The sequence below is a fragment of the Pleuronectes platessa genome, chromosome 4 (assembly GCF_947347685.1).
Source record: "Pleuronectes platessa chromosome 4, fPlePla1.1, whole genome shotgun sequence".
Lineage (NCBI taxonomy): Eukaryota > Metazoa > Chordata > Actinopteri > Pleuronectiformes > Pleuronectidae > Pleuronectes > Pleuronectes platessa.
This window is the reverse complement of record NC_070629.1, coordinates 20,156,605-20,171,247: the sequence shown is the minus strand read 5'-3', so window position 1 is coordinate 20,171,247 and position 14,643 is coordinate 20,156,605. Positions and strand designations below refer to the sequence as shown.

The 14,643-nt window shown below is 39.9% G+C and overlaps 1 pseudogene; it reads right to left on the bottom strand.

The window, feature by feature from the left end:
• Positions 1-1,021: 1,021 nt before the first annotated feature.
• On the bottom strand, positions 1,022-9,498 carry LOC128438761 (kinesin-like protein KIF27; annotated as a pseudogene).
• Positions 9,499-14,643: the final 5,145 nt, after the last annotated feature.

Sequence of the window (14,643 nt, the reverse complement as noted above, 5' to 3'; positions counted from 1 at the left end):
GTGTGTGCCGTTTAACAGACATGTATTCAGTCTGTTAAAGCTGTTATACTGTAGAAAAACGTTGAACCCCTCGTTTAGCGTGTATTTGTTCACTTTCTTTTGAAAAATAAAGCTCGACGAATTATTTGTCGGTGTTTTATGTTTGCTTTGAGCTATAACATATAAACAAAATGTATGTGTAAAATACACTGACATTGAAGGAAACTTGAAAATTTAATAATTCTCCGGCAAGATCTGCAATGTATTATGCATTATTTCTAAATATTATATATGCATATTAATCGGCATCTGAGCTCAAGATGTCCCTGGAAAGAATAACTCACGATGAATCTAAAAATACCTGTTAAAATGTTGATAATAAATAACATATAGGATCTACTTTACATGTACATTCTTCCATTGTACTCTGATAGTACAAAAACAAGCTTACGTTGTAACAAACTGTACAAATTAATTTACACTCCTAAACTTAAGGAAACAGCAGCCCTACAAAACCATTCACCACAACTTTAAAGCTACTCAGAATCAGTGTTTTTAAGGTTGATTTAGTATAATATACTTTAGGGTATATATGTGTAAACAGTAATGTAAAATGTATCAAAGGTAAAAAAAATACGTAGAAGGTGGCTCTCTACCCTATATGAAACTACTCTACTGTTTATACTTGAACAATTTGAAAGCTTTACATTTGCTCCTGGTTGAGGGTGTACCACTTAGGTTACCCCTTAGGAGTGTGGTTTATGGTTACCAAACAAGGGGCTGGGTCCTTTTTAAGAAACACAAGGTAAATCTGAGTGCTCATTCACATGGAATGAAGAATTCTGCAACACACATTTGACTCAATTATCTTCTTTATAAGTTTAATATGTTTTACTGCAATAGACACATACAATAAACAATTCACACAGCTGACAACGTAAGGTGTAGCTAAAGGTACATAGTGCACTCATACAGTAGAAATCAAGTGCATAAGAAACACATTACTGTTGTAGTGCAGTAAACATGCTGTATTAGAGGCCGCTTTAAGTGCTAATCAGTGCTTTGGATTACATGTGGACAACATAGCCCTAACCCTAACCCCCAAGGTACACAACTGAAGATATGTCCCTAACATATGCTGGTGTTCACTAACATCAGATAACATCTACTGGCAGTAGGCATTAATTAGTGCAGCAGAACGTAAATGACCTATTCTAGAACATAAATTACTATCAACTTGTCCTATGTTCAAAAAAGCGAAATTGTTTAGTAGTTTAGTTGGCATAGTTATGTACCTAACATCTGCTGGTGACCACTAACACCTGCTAACATCTACTGGTAGTCGGGAACCTAAATTGTGTAGAAGACCTTCAAATGTACAAGGGATATTTAACATCTGGTCCTATATTCTCAATAACAAACAGTGGTTGTAAAGGGAGTGTAATCAGTTCAGTCAGAGGTGTTGGTGATAACTATAAGGTGAGCTACTGTTTTACGACTACATACACGATTATCAGAAAGTTGCAGTGCTGTCTGAAGGTCTGGCCACTTCTAAGGAATCCTCCAGTACTGCCTTTGAGACAGAAGACTCTCGGCCGCTTGTGGCAGAACCAGATGTCTGCAGGTCAGCTGGAAATATCTGTCTCAGGTCCCTGCGATTCAAACGAACTGGTGTCATCTCAAACCTTTCCTCATATTCACTTGCCACATATCTGTGTGTTTGTATGTGGTTGTCATCAGGCATGTTGTGCTCAGGTTTTTGTGAGGGCTGAACGTCAGGGTTTTGGCAGCCACTGAAAAGCTCTTTGAGCTTCTTTTTGAGCTGCCGACAGGAGCTTTTGTAGTAAAATAGTTCCTTCTCCACATGCTGCATTCGGTCTTGGAGACTCTGCTGTTTTGTTGTTTCTACACACACAGAACAAATCTATTATGAAACAGCAACATTCATGAAACATTTCTTCACAAATATCATAGCAAGGCAAATACATTATATGGCAACATTCAGCCACAGAGCAATTCAAAGTGCTTTACAGTGGCATATTTCCTCACTTTGAAGTTCCTGCAGGAGGAGTTGGATGTTTTTCTGGTGATCTATGTGCACCTTTAGGACCCTGCGGTCTGCATCCAGGACCAGATACTGCATGGTGGTCTTCATCTTCCCGATGGTCCACTCTTTTTCATCAGCATCAAGCTCCAGCTCTTTACAACGTATTAGCAAATGGCGCTCTGTCTCACGGAGACTGACAACCTGAAGAGGATGGCAATGATGGGAGAGAGTGAGACAACACAGCAGAGGAACATATTATTACACAGTGTCATAACAAAGACACTGGCTGAACCTTTTGAAACCTGCAGAGAAAAAACAAGGACAGAGCCAAATAGGTGGGAGGGAGAATATCCTGCAGATACGGTTCAAATAAACCTATTGGGTTGATGATAGTTGATAAATGATGTCAGAACAAAGATGGAGGCAGAGAGGGTAACATAAGGGAGGCAGAGGGGTGCAATTGAATTACTCTCATCACATCACATGGATAGAAAAGCAACACTATGTAAATAACAGAGTGAGAGAAAATCTCAATTGGAATAAAAAAGAAGTCAGCACTCAGGTTTCATCTGACCACAGAAGAATACATTTTCTACAAATTAAAAAAACAAGTTTTAAGCGAGGCACAAACACGTGGCACACATGGAATTTAATTCTAAAGAGGAAATAATGAAAACAGTGTAAAGGAAGCTTGTTGGCTTTGTATGCAGAGGTGAGGTTCTCTTATTTTACCTTGTTGAAATATTTGACGAGCAGATCCAAAGCCTCAGGCGGCGAGAGCTGCTTCAGCTTCCTGCTCACATCACAGAGCTGAGCAGGTTCAGTGTTTTGTGAGGATGAAGAGTCGGTGATGGACAGTTTGTTCTGTATGTCCCGGATGAAGTCGTTTTTAAACTCCAGAGCTGCATCCAGAGCTTCAATAGCTTCTTCCAGCTGGAGCAGGGAATGGTTCTCCTATATAAGGAGAGAAGAAAGTGCACACTGATATTTAGTTAAGTTTTATGTTCCAAAACCTTGGAAATCTATTGATCATATCAATCAGATTATTTTGATACGTCTGATATGTTGTCTTTGATTCTGACCTTCATAGTAAGTCCTCCGTTTTCTGTCAGCTGTGCCTCCAGAGCGTCTTTCCTCATTCGAAGCCTTTCTCTCTCCCTCTTCAGTTCCTCTGTGGTGACTCCTTTAGTCAGCCTTGTATGGCTACTGCTCCACAGATTCTCCTCCACAGATTCCAACTGCACAGACACACGCAGCAGGTCCTGACTCAGAGCCTGAAAAGTTAAAGATAAAAAAAACTTGCAGATACCAATGATTGATAAACAGACATGTGGTTTTATTATGTTCAAAACCTTTACACATACTAACCCTGCTGGTACGCAGCTTCTTGACCTCCAAATGTTGTTTCTGTTGCAGACAGGTCTCTCTGCGCTGGACCACCTCCTCTCTACTCCTAAGCTCCTCCTGCATCTCCTGCCGCTCTGCCTGCTCCTGAAGCACCAGCTCCTCATGCTGCTCCAACCAACTGCTGCGATGTGTCTACAGCGAGGACAAGGACGTGTGGAGGAGTGGGAGGAGGGGTAGGAAGAGCCAAAAGACGGTAAAGGAGGAGGGAGATGACAACAACATTTCAGAAGATAGAACAAGTGACATGGTGAGAAGAGTTTGTACATAAAAGAAAAATGCATTTTTGCAGTGAAAAATATAAAAAAAATATATATATTCTGCATCTATATCAAATAGTTAATCTTTTTGTTTGACCTTTCCCACAAACAAACACTCAAATCTCCTTTTGTTTGCTCCAATATCAGCAGTTACAATTTTACAGTTTTTTTATTTGTCAATCACGTTCATGTTTGGATTAATCATTGTCTCTCCAGAATATTTGCTACCTTAACTAACTGTTGAATAGATACTAGAGTGATCACATGAAAAAACTAATTCTGGAATTTGTAAATTTTTGTCCCATCAACTAAAAAGGTTTGAAAAGTTTATATAAACAAAACTGCCATAGAGCTTTACACAAGACCTTTCCTGTTACATCAACTAGACATGTTTGATGTTACTTTTAAAAAAGTGTGAAACTAACCCCACTCGGTCCAGGCTCTGGGTTGTTGTCAGCCGTCTGTCTCTGCTGCCTGAGGCTGGTCTGACTCTGTTCTCTCTCCTGACTCATGTGTTGCATGCTGCAATACACCTCTGATCGGACCTGCCGGCTGTGCATTGAAAGTTTTGCCAGTATGCCAGCTTCTCTGCCGTCTTGACTCTGTTTGCCACATCTATCCACTGCTTGGATCTCTTCGTCTGTCAGGACAAAAATTTACATTTACAGAGAAGATTCAAATAAATACACTGCCAGAGGTAGATTGTCCTCAGAGTTGATCTCCCTCACTTAGACCTTGGTTTACGGTGTATACGTTTCTAAATGCTCTGAAGCACAATCAAATCACATTAAGGGTTCAACTGCTCCGAATAACATGTAGAGAAAATCAACAGACACAGGAATATACAGTTATGAGAGCATCACACCCGTTATGTCCAGCTCTTTGATGAGCTCCAATCCCATGATCATGGTGACTGACAGATCTTGGATCCTTCTCTGAGTTACACTCGCTCTCAGTCCACCCTTCCTCACATGGCTTTGTTTGGCAAGGTCTCCCTCAGTTCCTGTGAAGAAATCGTAACTTATTATAAGAACCTAAACAGCTTCTTGGAAATAGAATTCTAATTAAAACAGAACAAGGAAACAATAGACTGTGAAAAGTCAGATACAAGTTAAGTGCACCTGTGACTTGCTGAGACTGTTGTACTAATGGATTCCTGTTCATCTTTGAATGGGACCATGTTCGATTTAAACGCCTTGAGAAACAGAAGTAAAAAGCAGACTTCAGAATCAAAGATTATTGATTATTGACAGCGTACCTGCAGTACACAAGAAAACAGGGTTGTAGGGAAAATACTGTTACACCTTAAAAATGTATGATACTGCATATCCTTTAAGAGTTGCAGTCATAGTGTTTTCTACTAATTAAAAGTTTGAAGAGGTGTTTGTATGATTTGTGAGAGGTCAACTGAGGTGCAGCAGCTAAAGTGACATAGAAAATGTATATTCAAACACTCACCTCAATGTCATTTTGCCTACACAGTCGTCTTCCTCCTCTTCCTCCTCTTCCTCCTCTTCCTCCTCTTCCTCCTCTGAGTCTTGAACGCTGGCTTTGCTCTCTGCCTGTTTAATGAATGGACAGCCCACCTCATCCTTTCCCTCAAGCTCAGCTAGGAGAAGGTGTCCACGTATTTTAAAGGAGGCCATCACCCTCTCCAGGGAATAGGCTTGGGTCCTGGAGTGACTCTACAAATGCATGCATTCAGACAGAAACACAACAGAGCCATGAGCGACAAAGTCTGTGGCTGTACACGTTAATGTATGTGGTAACACTTTGTGTCAACGTGCACCAACACCTACACACAGAAAACAACAGTGCAGCTATACCCACCATCCTGAAAGGGACACAGTGGGGCTTCTTGCCGCGAAGGCGATCGATGACAATCTGCTGGTCCACCAGTTGTTCAGTCTGAAAACATTCATACAAACACATGCATTTAACCATTGCCATTAATTCTAGGACACTTTGGAACATTTATTTGCAGTTAGCCTTCAATGCTGACTGCAGTGTCCTTCTCTACTCACCAGGTAAATGGGACTTCTCACCTGTAATAGATTACGTTCCTTTTCTTCCTCTAAGGCCTGCATGCAGGTTTTACTCTTGTGAAGAAGTTTCTCAACATCTTTTTGTAAATCTCTCAGTTCTGCATCTTTCTGCTCCAGTAGCTGCTTCGTTATGTTGAGAGCTCCCTAAAGGTAAGAGAGTAAAATATGACTTTTTTTAACCTAGCTTAATGGATAGTTTATATATGATTACAGCCCTCTTCAGTTTTGAGTCAGGATGGTTTGGCCATATATCTTAACGATCTACTGCGTCTACTGCATTTGTTCACATTATCTCATCTTCTTAGATCCTCAGGCTGTCTGATTGAAAATTTGAACTTGACATAATGAAAATCCCAGTGGCTGTAATACGTTTAGGTGTGCTTGAAATCCAGCATAGACAATAGTAGGGCCCTGATGAGGGTGACACATCTAAATGGGACATAGACGTAACTAATGTTAAAGTTAAGAATTTTAATCCATCTGGAAAACACTGGTTTCCAACACAGAGAAGTATTTCCATTATACAACACTGTGACTCGCAGTTCTTTAAAATGGTATACGATTTGTAATATAACAGGTAGATTACATAGATTGACTAACAATATGCACCCTTCTCTTTTAATTATTCTCATGGATATTGGATAAAATGACTTGAGCAGAGTACAGTATATGAAAAAATAAAACAGAGCCAGGTAGCGCCTGGAGTTAGCATGGATAGTATAATTGTGCTATTGAAATAGAGCCCATTGTGTTATAAAATCTTTTAAGTTGGAACATAAGAAAAGATTAGTTCTCTGCATTTCCCCCCCTAAATATCATATGGACCATCTCTCATCAGTTGTTTTATGTAACAAACGTTGAACTCTAATGGCCGTGTGATGTTTATTTTTTAACTTATATATCATTACCTGGCATCCATGGAGATCTTGTCTGAGTTTTAATATTCGAACATGGTCGACATGGTCTCCATCCCCCTCTGAATTTCTAACCTCATCATTGATGGGATGAGCGTTAGCGACGACTGCCAGTCTCTCCTGCCAATCCTGCAGCCGCTGCCTGAAAGATTGTCTCAGAGACTGACTGGAGATGTCTGTGAACAGAGCTGCAGCCTCATGTGTTAGGAGGCGGTATGGGTTCATCTTATGATCTTGCTCAGACAACCTCATCTGGCTTGACTTTCTGATGCCCTCCTCCTCAGCAACTCTTCTATCTGTCCTCTGCATCTCAATCTCTTGCTCCTTCTCGTTCAGCAGCTCTCTCAGTGTCTGAACCTCATACTCCAGCTCCCCTCGTCGAGCCTCGCCAGGGTCCCAGTTTGTAGGACCAAATCTAGCATCAGTGTGAGTAGATGTGGCTGTCGGACAGTTGCGGATGTGACGAGCCTTGGCGGCAAACTGCAAAACACCCAGAGTCTCAGCTACACTGTGGTGAGAGGGGCTCACACACGCCACCATCACTGTATGGGCAGTGCCTCCCATCGAATCCTGGAGGAGACGGGTGATCTTGGCATCACGGTATGGTATGTGTGTGCTGTTGCCGTTGTTACCGTTGCGAATTCGAGAACGGTAAGCCAGGGCACGGATAACATTTCCCAGTGCGAGCAGGCCCCTGTTGATATGAGCAGACTCTTTGAGCTGTGAGCCCTTGTTGCCTGTTTTTCTAGCACGTTCTGAGCCTGCCAGGTCGACCAGACAGAGTTTGGAGGAGCAGGAAGGCTTTAGGGAGGGATTGTTGTTGGGGAAACCTTGTTCGACCTGAAGGGTGAGGATGGTGTGAGAGCGACTGGAGTGCTCATTCATCCCCGTGGTGTTGATGTGGCGCAGAACATTACCCGCCTCTACAACGGAGAGAAGCTCCTCTGCTGAGGTGACGACTATTTCTTTGGCTCCCACCACCACTGGAAACACATAGAACCACACAGTGATTATTTGTAATGCTTTTACACATTACTCTCCTCAAAATAATATTATTCTATCATTTAATGTTATACAGCTTATCAATAACGTGATTTGGACTGACAAAATCCACACAGATAATATGTAGCCATGCTATTATAATGGAAAAAGTTAGAATTAGTCAATGGCCAACTTGGCCTTTTGTGAGCTTGTTCCCTCACAGGTAAACGGGGAAAAATAAATTCATAATTGTTCACAATTGTCAAAAACATGTTTTCATTACCAGTGTTTCCCTTGTCGTTCTCCCTGATGAAAAGCTCTTTGTCAGTGTTATGAGGCTCCAGCAGGTCTTGCAGCTGCTCCATGTACAGCTCCAAATATGTTACGCGCACTTTTGTCTCAACTCCATCACTGTTCTTCTTCTCCCACAGCAACGAGAACATATTCTCGGCCACACGGTCAATGATTCCTCCTTCCTCACCTGACGGAGGTTATAGAAAGAAGAGAGAGTAATAAAGTACACGTGGCCAGAGTGAAATGTGTCAGATACATTCTGAGTAAAATCCCTCAAGTGAGTTTAAGTTGAATTTGAGATATTTTAAGACGCTTTTTTTAACACCACACAGAATTAACATGTTTATAAGTTTTAAGTTTTATATAATTTAAGGTCAGATGAAGAAAGAAAATTTATAATTGAAATAAATGTGTATGTATTCAAGCTAACAGGTGGATGCTGGGTAGGTGGAGGGGCTGAAGCAACTGGCAGCAATGCTGACCGACAGCATTATTGTGGAGAGTGAGGTTTGTCACATGATGTATGTCACATGATGTATGTCACATGATTGGAGTTGGCTGCCTGAACTACTGAATGTCGGTTCTTCCAGAAACTTGGATGACGCCACAGGAGCAATATGGAGGCTTTTCATCTGTTTTTACGTTTGAAGAAGTGGTCTCCATTTACTTCAATTATGTTGGATTTGGCTGCAACACTGAGACTCCGAATGTGATTTGTCTGTGACTTTGTCTGTCAACTGTGTTTTAATTGATTTTTTTCTCATAAATCTTAGAAATGTTATCTAAACTGTAATAAGACGGATTGGGGGGGGGGGGGGGGGGGGATTTCTACAGATTGAAGTCTAACATAAGGATGTTGAATAACTCATGCATTGTGGATTTATGTTGAAAAAGCCGTACATTGTTGACAGCATCCCACGTGATCTGTTATCATGAATTTCAAATCAGTTTGACAATGACCTTCAATCTCCTAGTGAATAAACTCAATACATTTCAAACAAATCTTATTTTTAATTTTTTTTATCAAATGCAAAGTCCTTCATTCATTAAACCATAACACGGTTGACAAAATAGTGACTGGAATGTTTATTTTCAATAACATTTTAAAAAACTCGTTAGAGCTTGGCAAATAAATAAATTTAGCAGAATATAGGAGTATATTATGGGAACATCTATATTATTTAGCAAATAAGCAATCGGATTTCTTTACGTTTTGGTTGATAAGAAATGTAATCAAAGAATGACTGATGTTGAGGAGCTTCTCAGTAAAACTTACCCAGGTTCCCTCCTCCGAACGTGTACGTCTTCCCTGAGCCGGTTTGTCCGAAGCAGAACACAGTGGCGTTGTCACCCCGGAGCAGGGTCTCGACCAGGGGCTGGACGCAGGAGTTGTACACCTCATCCTGGGTGGCCGTGGGCCCGAACGCGTGGTCGAAGGAGAAGAGTTTGTCGGAACCGACCATAACCTGAGCGGTGTCTGGTACTATCCGCACACATACCTTGTGGTTCTGGATGAGTTCATTGGGAAGCAGCGGCCGCACACGCAGCGCCACCTTGACACACACCTCGCCCATGATGCTTAAGTTAAGGCACGGGGAGAAAAGACGGTAAAGAAGGTAAGTAAGTAAATCAGTCTCATCAGATTTGGACACTTTGAATTTCTAACACAGAATTGTTTTACATTGGAATTATGCATTTGTATTTATTTTTCAATGTTCACAAAATCTCAGATTAAACGTCTGGGATACCAGGCAAAAGCAATCGATTGTCTCACATCAACATAAAACCTCCGGCCAATCAGGTCATGTAACGTCCTGTGATGCCTGCGACGTGCTTTGTTGGAACTATGTCGGTCGAAGGAGTAATTAAAATATCCTGTCTAAACATGACTACTCGGGCTGAGTGTATTCACTGATTGTGTTTTTCATGTTAAACCGGATTGTGGTCTTATTGCAAAGTTTGCTAAGTGTCCCCATAGGAGGTGCGTATGCTTAAACATGATTCATCCACAGCGAATTACTCACAGAATGAGAGAAACTGTGCATGTTTATTTGTCTGTGTCGTGATATTTCATTTTTTTCAATATAAACGTTTAGCAAGGATTAGAAGACATTAAGTAATGATAAGGGATTTGAATGTATGTGTATGTGAATGCAAAAAGGACCTGTATTCATTTCCTTTGTTATTCATGCTTGACTGAGTGTTTATTTGCTATATTTTTGAAATAATTGTATTTTATCATTTAATATTCCAAGTGTTTTTGATTAACACAAATAATAATACCCCTTTTCCCTTCTTACTTTATAAACAAACTGAATATTTTATTTCTACATCACTTTTACACACATGGGTCAAAAATGACACCTACCATACATTTCACAAGGCTGTTTTTGCACATATGATGCATGTATATCTTATTTTAAACACTGTTACTAGTGAGAAAGAGAAAAATGTACCACACTAAGTAGCTGTTAGCTAGCTAGTTTCTGTTCTGGCTAGCCATCCATAGCTAGATCCACTAAATAAAACGTATATAGACTGATCGATATACATATGAAAATATGCTTTTGATTTTCTTTATCCAGAGTGTAAGTATTGCTTGTCCCCATCAAAGATGCTGTATGAAGAACAGGATGAGGATTCGAAATCTCTGTTGCTGAGGAGCGCGACTTTGTTCTACTTGATCAAGCTGGAGTTCTGGTTGTTTCATTGAATCCATCTCGGTTAAATGAAGAAGGCTCCTTTGATGACTTAGAAGACTCGTCTTCTACGTCATCAAAAAGTTATTTTATCATTTTAATATAAATAAAAAAATATTTTTTATTAAAGCATTTTATTATTAGAGTACCCTCCAGCTCAGTGTGAAAATGAATAATATTCATTGTTGAAATACTATTGAATTGTACTTTATTTGACAGTCAGTTATTTACTTCATACAGACAATGATACAACTAGTAGTGTACTTCAAGATTATTTCTATTAGACTGTTAAACTTGAATTCACACAGTGTTTTGATACTCCAGAAAGTTACTTGAATTTTACTTTGGTTTTCATTTATTTGGTTGTTATACAGCCTCCTAATGCCTTGCAGTGCACACCTTGTTGTCTGTCAAATGTGTTTGTATTTAAGAGAAAATGATTAAATAAATATAAATTGCACAAGTTTTGTTAAATTGTATCTTTCAGAAATTCATAATTATCTTAATCAAGTAATAAAAAGTGGTTAGATTAATCAATACAAAATTATCGATAGGTGCAGCCCTAAAAGATAGTTAGATAGATAGTTAGATAGATAGATCGATAGATAGATAGATAGATAGATAGATGGATAGATGGATAGATGGATGCGGCAGTGGAGCTGAACTAGTCTCTCAGAGAAAGTGCTCTCATCAGCTCCTAAGTTACTAGCAGTACTCATTGGAATGGACTCCTATTTTGCACACATTGCTTTGTATGGCTCAATGAACAGTACCAGCTCTATACTGTCCTAGAGGTTGTCTGTATTTTGCTTTCTAAGATTCTGCTGAACTGACGGAGTTCATGCCTCAAGTCCTCATTATTTGTATCATACAATCGAGCAAATTAAAACACGGCGGTCTCGTTCACAAATACATCCCTATTGGGGTTTAGAGCTTGGATGATCTATGTCACAGTTTGTCTTTGAAAACCGCCTCTTAAGCTCATTGAGCATTTGATCAATGACAGGGTAGAAAAGAGCTGTAAGAAACCTTTCTTTATCTGATTCTCACTCTCTCTGTCCAACAGTAGTCAACAAAGTTTAGAGCTTAGCCTTTATGTTGTTTTGCAGCTGGCTGTATTTCTTAATCACGCTGCTCAGAAATGTACAACACTTCATCCCACAAGTTATCAAAGTGTGACTCCTCCCTGAAGTCCTTCAATGTTTGAACTTAAGCATTAACTGAGTCAACCGCTTTTGAAAACTCAAGTGATGAAGACTGTAGCTTATCAGAGAGAAGTTTTGTTTCGCAAAACACTTGGGGGGGGGGGGGGGGGGTAACAAGATGCAAAATGAACTCAAGATCCATCTTTGACAGCAGACGTCGAGCCTCAATAGACCTTTCACCATTCCACTCTTTGGCTATAGTGATATAGTGATGGTGGAGAGGCAATTTCTCCATACTGTTGTCCACTAGGTGCAGGAGAGGATGCTCGTGGTGGACCATGAGGGATCACAGTTTGTTCAAAGCCCTCTCTCCACCACCACTTTAAAAGAGCCTGGTTTCCAGCCAATGACGAAGCCAGCTTGTTAAGTCTGTTGCTGTCACCGGTGTTGATTTGTGTAGTTGAATATATATACTTTGAATATGAAAAATAAAAGGTGAAAGTAACTCACATGTACTTACATAGATATTGGAGTTTTGTCAGGAAGAAGCGGATCCATGATAACGACCGTTTGTCAACCGATGTGTTTGTCGGTTGCCCGGGAAACCGCAGCCAGAGAGCGCTGCAGTGGACGAGAGTAGAGGAGGCGTTCAAGAGCGTCGGAGAAGGAGGAACTCGTGGGCCGTGAACGCGACAGCGCCCTCTTCTGGATGCGCTGCCTTGTTATTGTGTGACAACCAGTTTCCTATGATCAATGTTGTGAATACTGATATTTTGCTGATGTTCTCAGTTACTTACACGTGGCATGTATTGCATTTTCTGTCCGTCCTGGGAGAGAGATCCTTCACATGTGGCTCTCTCTGATGGTTTCTATGTCTGTCTCCCCTGTTGAGAGGGTTTTTTCCTCTGTAGTTTTACCTCAGTGCTGTTGAGGGTAAAAGGCCAAGGATGTCACAACTTGTTGATAGTTTATTCAATTTCACATTTCGTTAAGCTGTTAATACATTTTACTTGATTTATTAATATAATTATTCTGATTCACCGTGATATATGTACTATAGCCTAAACTTCAATACAGAATACACAAAATTATTCACTATTCTATATAAATTATATTATAAACATCTGCTATGATTTTTCCTACCAGACAACAATATTCATGCAAATGTAGATATATATTATATATCAGTTCCAATCCCGCCTGAGGTAAAGTGGCCTTTTCCGTATACATTTATTGTAAACTGTAGCTTTCTCTCTTGCCTTCTCTTCCTGTCCACTGGCCCAAATGCCGGATGCCTCCATATGATTTGAGTTATTCAACATTTTTTTTAATTTCAATTTTTAAGATTTTTAGGAAATTAAATTTCAGACTTGTAATATCAAGTAACTACACATTCTGGCTGCTTTCAGTTAGTAAGAATAATGTATTCATTAACTTTGTAAGTATTTCTGTGTTACCATTACAAACAACTTTAATCAAAGGTATATTTTACTATATTTACTATACTCTGGTAAATGTATAAAATATTATATAAATCTTTTTTTAAATTAACATAGTTTTCAGGAGCTGCCCTGTATATTTCTTGCTTTGGGTGGACGATGCAGAAATATGATCCGCAGAAATGTAGCTATATTGCAACACTTCTGTAAAGGAAGTAAAAAAAAACATATTTAATCAAAATGTTTCATTTTCACTGTTGGCATTGGTTCAGCAGATTTACAGTATACACACTTGTTAGAAAACGTTCCATCTCATTAACAGTAAACGTTTCCATTGACTGTGAATGGACAACGGTGATACATCCCACTCAGACAAACAAGCCACATTATAACTTCCCACCTGTTTCCTTTACAGATTGAGAGAAGCCCTTTCGTATGTATATCTGGCACATTAACATGTTTGGCTTTATCCCAGGGAGAGGCACCAGTGCCAAGGCTGCATGCTGAGGAAATGCAGCTTCCTGTATGTGCGGCTGCCAGACAGCTCATCAGTAGTAAATACAGCGTGTATGCGAGTGGGGGCCATCTCTTTATGATGCTGTTTGGCAGTGGTTTCCAAACAAGGGGCTAGGTAAGAGACACAAGGTAAATACAAGTGCTCATTCATGTGGAATGAAGAGTTTTGCAACACACATTTGAACCAAATCTCAGCTTTATAAGTTTTATAGACTCTCTCAGCCATTGGAACCCGGTCCATTTGTGGGCCGTTAGCGCCCGCTACTGGGCAGTGAAATGTTTTCAATTTAATATTAGTCGGTCGCGAGATGCCCAGTGACAGGTGAGCTAATGCTAACCACTAGACTAGTATTTGGAGTGATGGAAAAGTTTCTTAAGCGGAAAAACGACAGTAACGCTATTAATCCACCAAAAAACGTCAAAGTTGTAGGTAGGTACAACCCTGACTTCATTGAATATTGTTTGGTTAAAGTAGGTGACGATGAAGAGCCCAGAGCCGAGTCTGTTGATGTGGCTTGATGCTTTCAGATTAGGCGCTGAACCCTTCCACCCTAAAGAGCCATCTTGAGACAAGACACCCAATTCTTGCTAGGAAGCCAGCCGATGAGGGGCGGCTGGTCAATAGGGGGCGAAAGGGAAAAGGAAAATAGATAATAGTGATAAATATTGTTATCATTATAATCGACATTATTTTTAAAATGTATTCAATTATACAGTTATCAATACAATTTGTCCTGCCTACTACCTCTGAATATCAGGACCGAGCTCTGTTTAATAGACTATGGGGTGATTTCCATATGGAAGAAAATCGCACACTGCTATTTAGCTTAGTTTTAATTTACCAAACCTGTGAAATCTATAGATCATATCAAGCACAATTTCTTATTAGGGCAGATATGAAAGAAAGACAATAAATGATA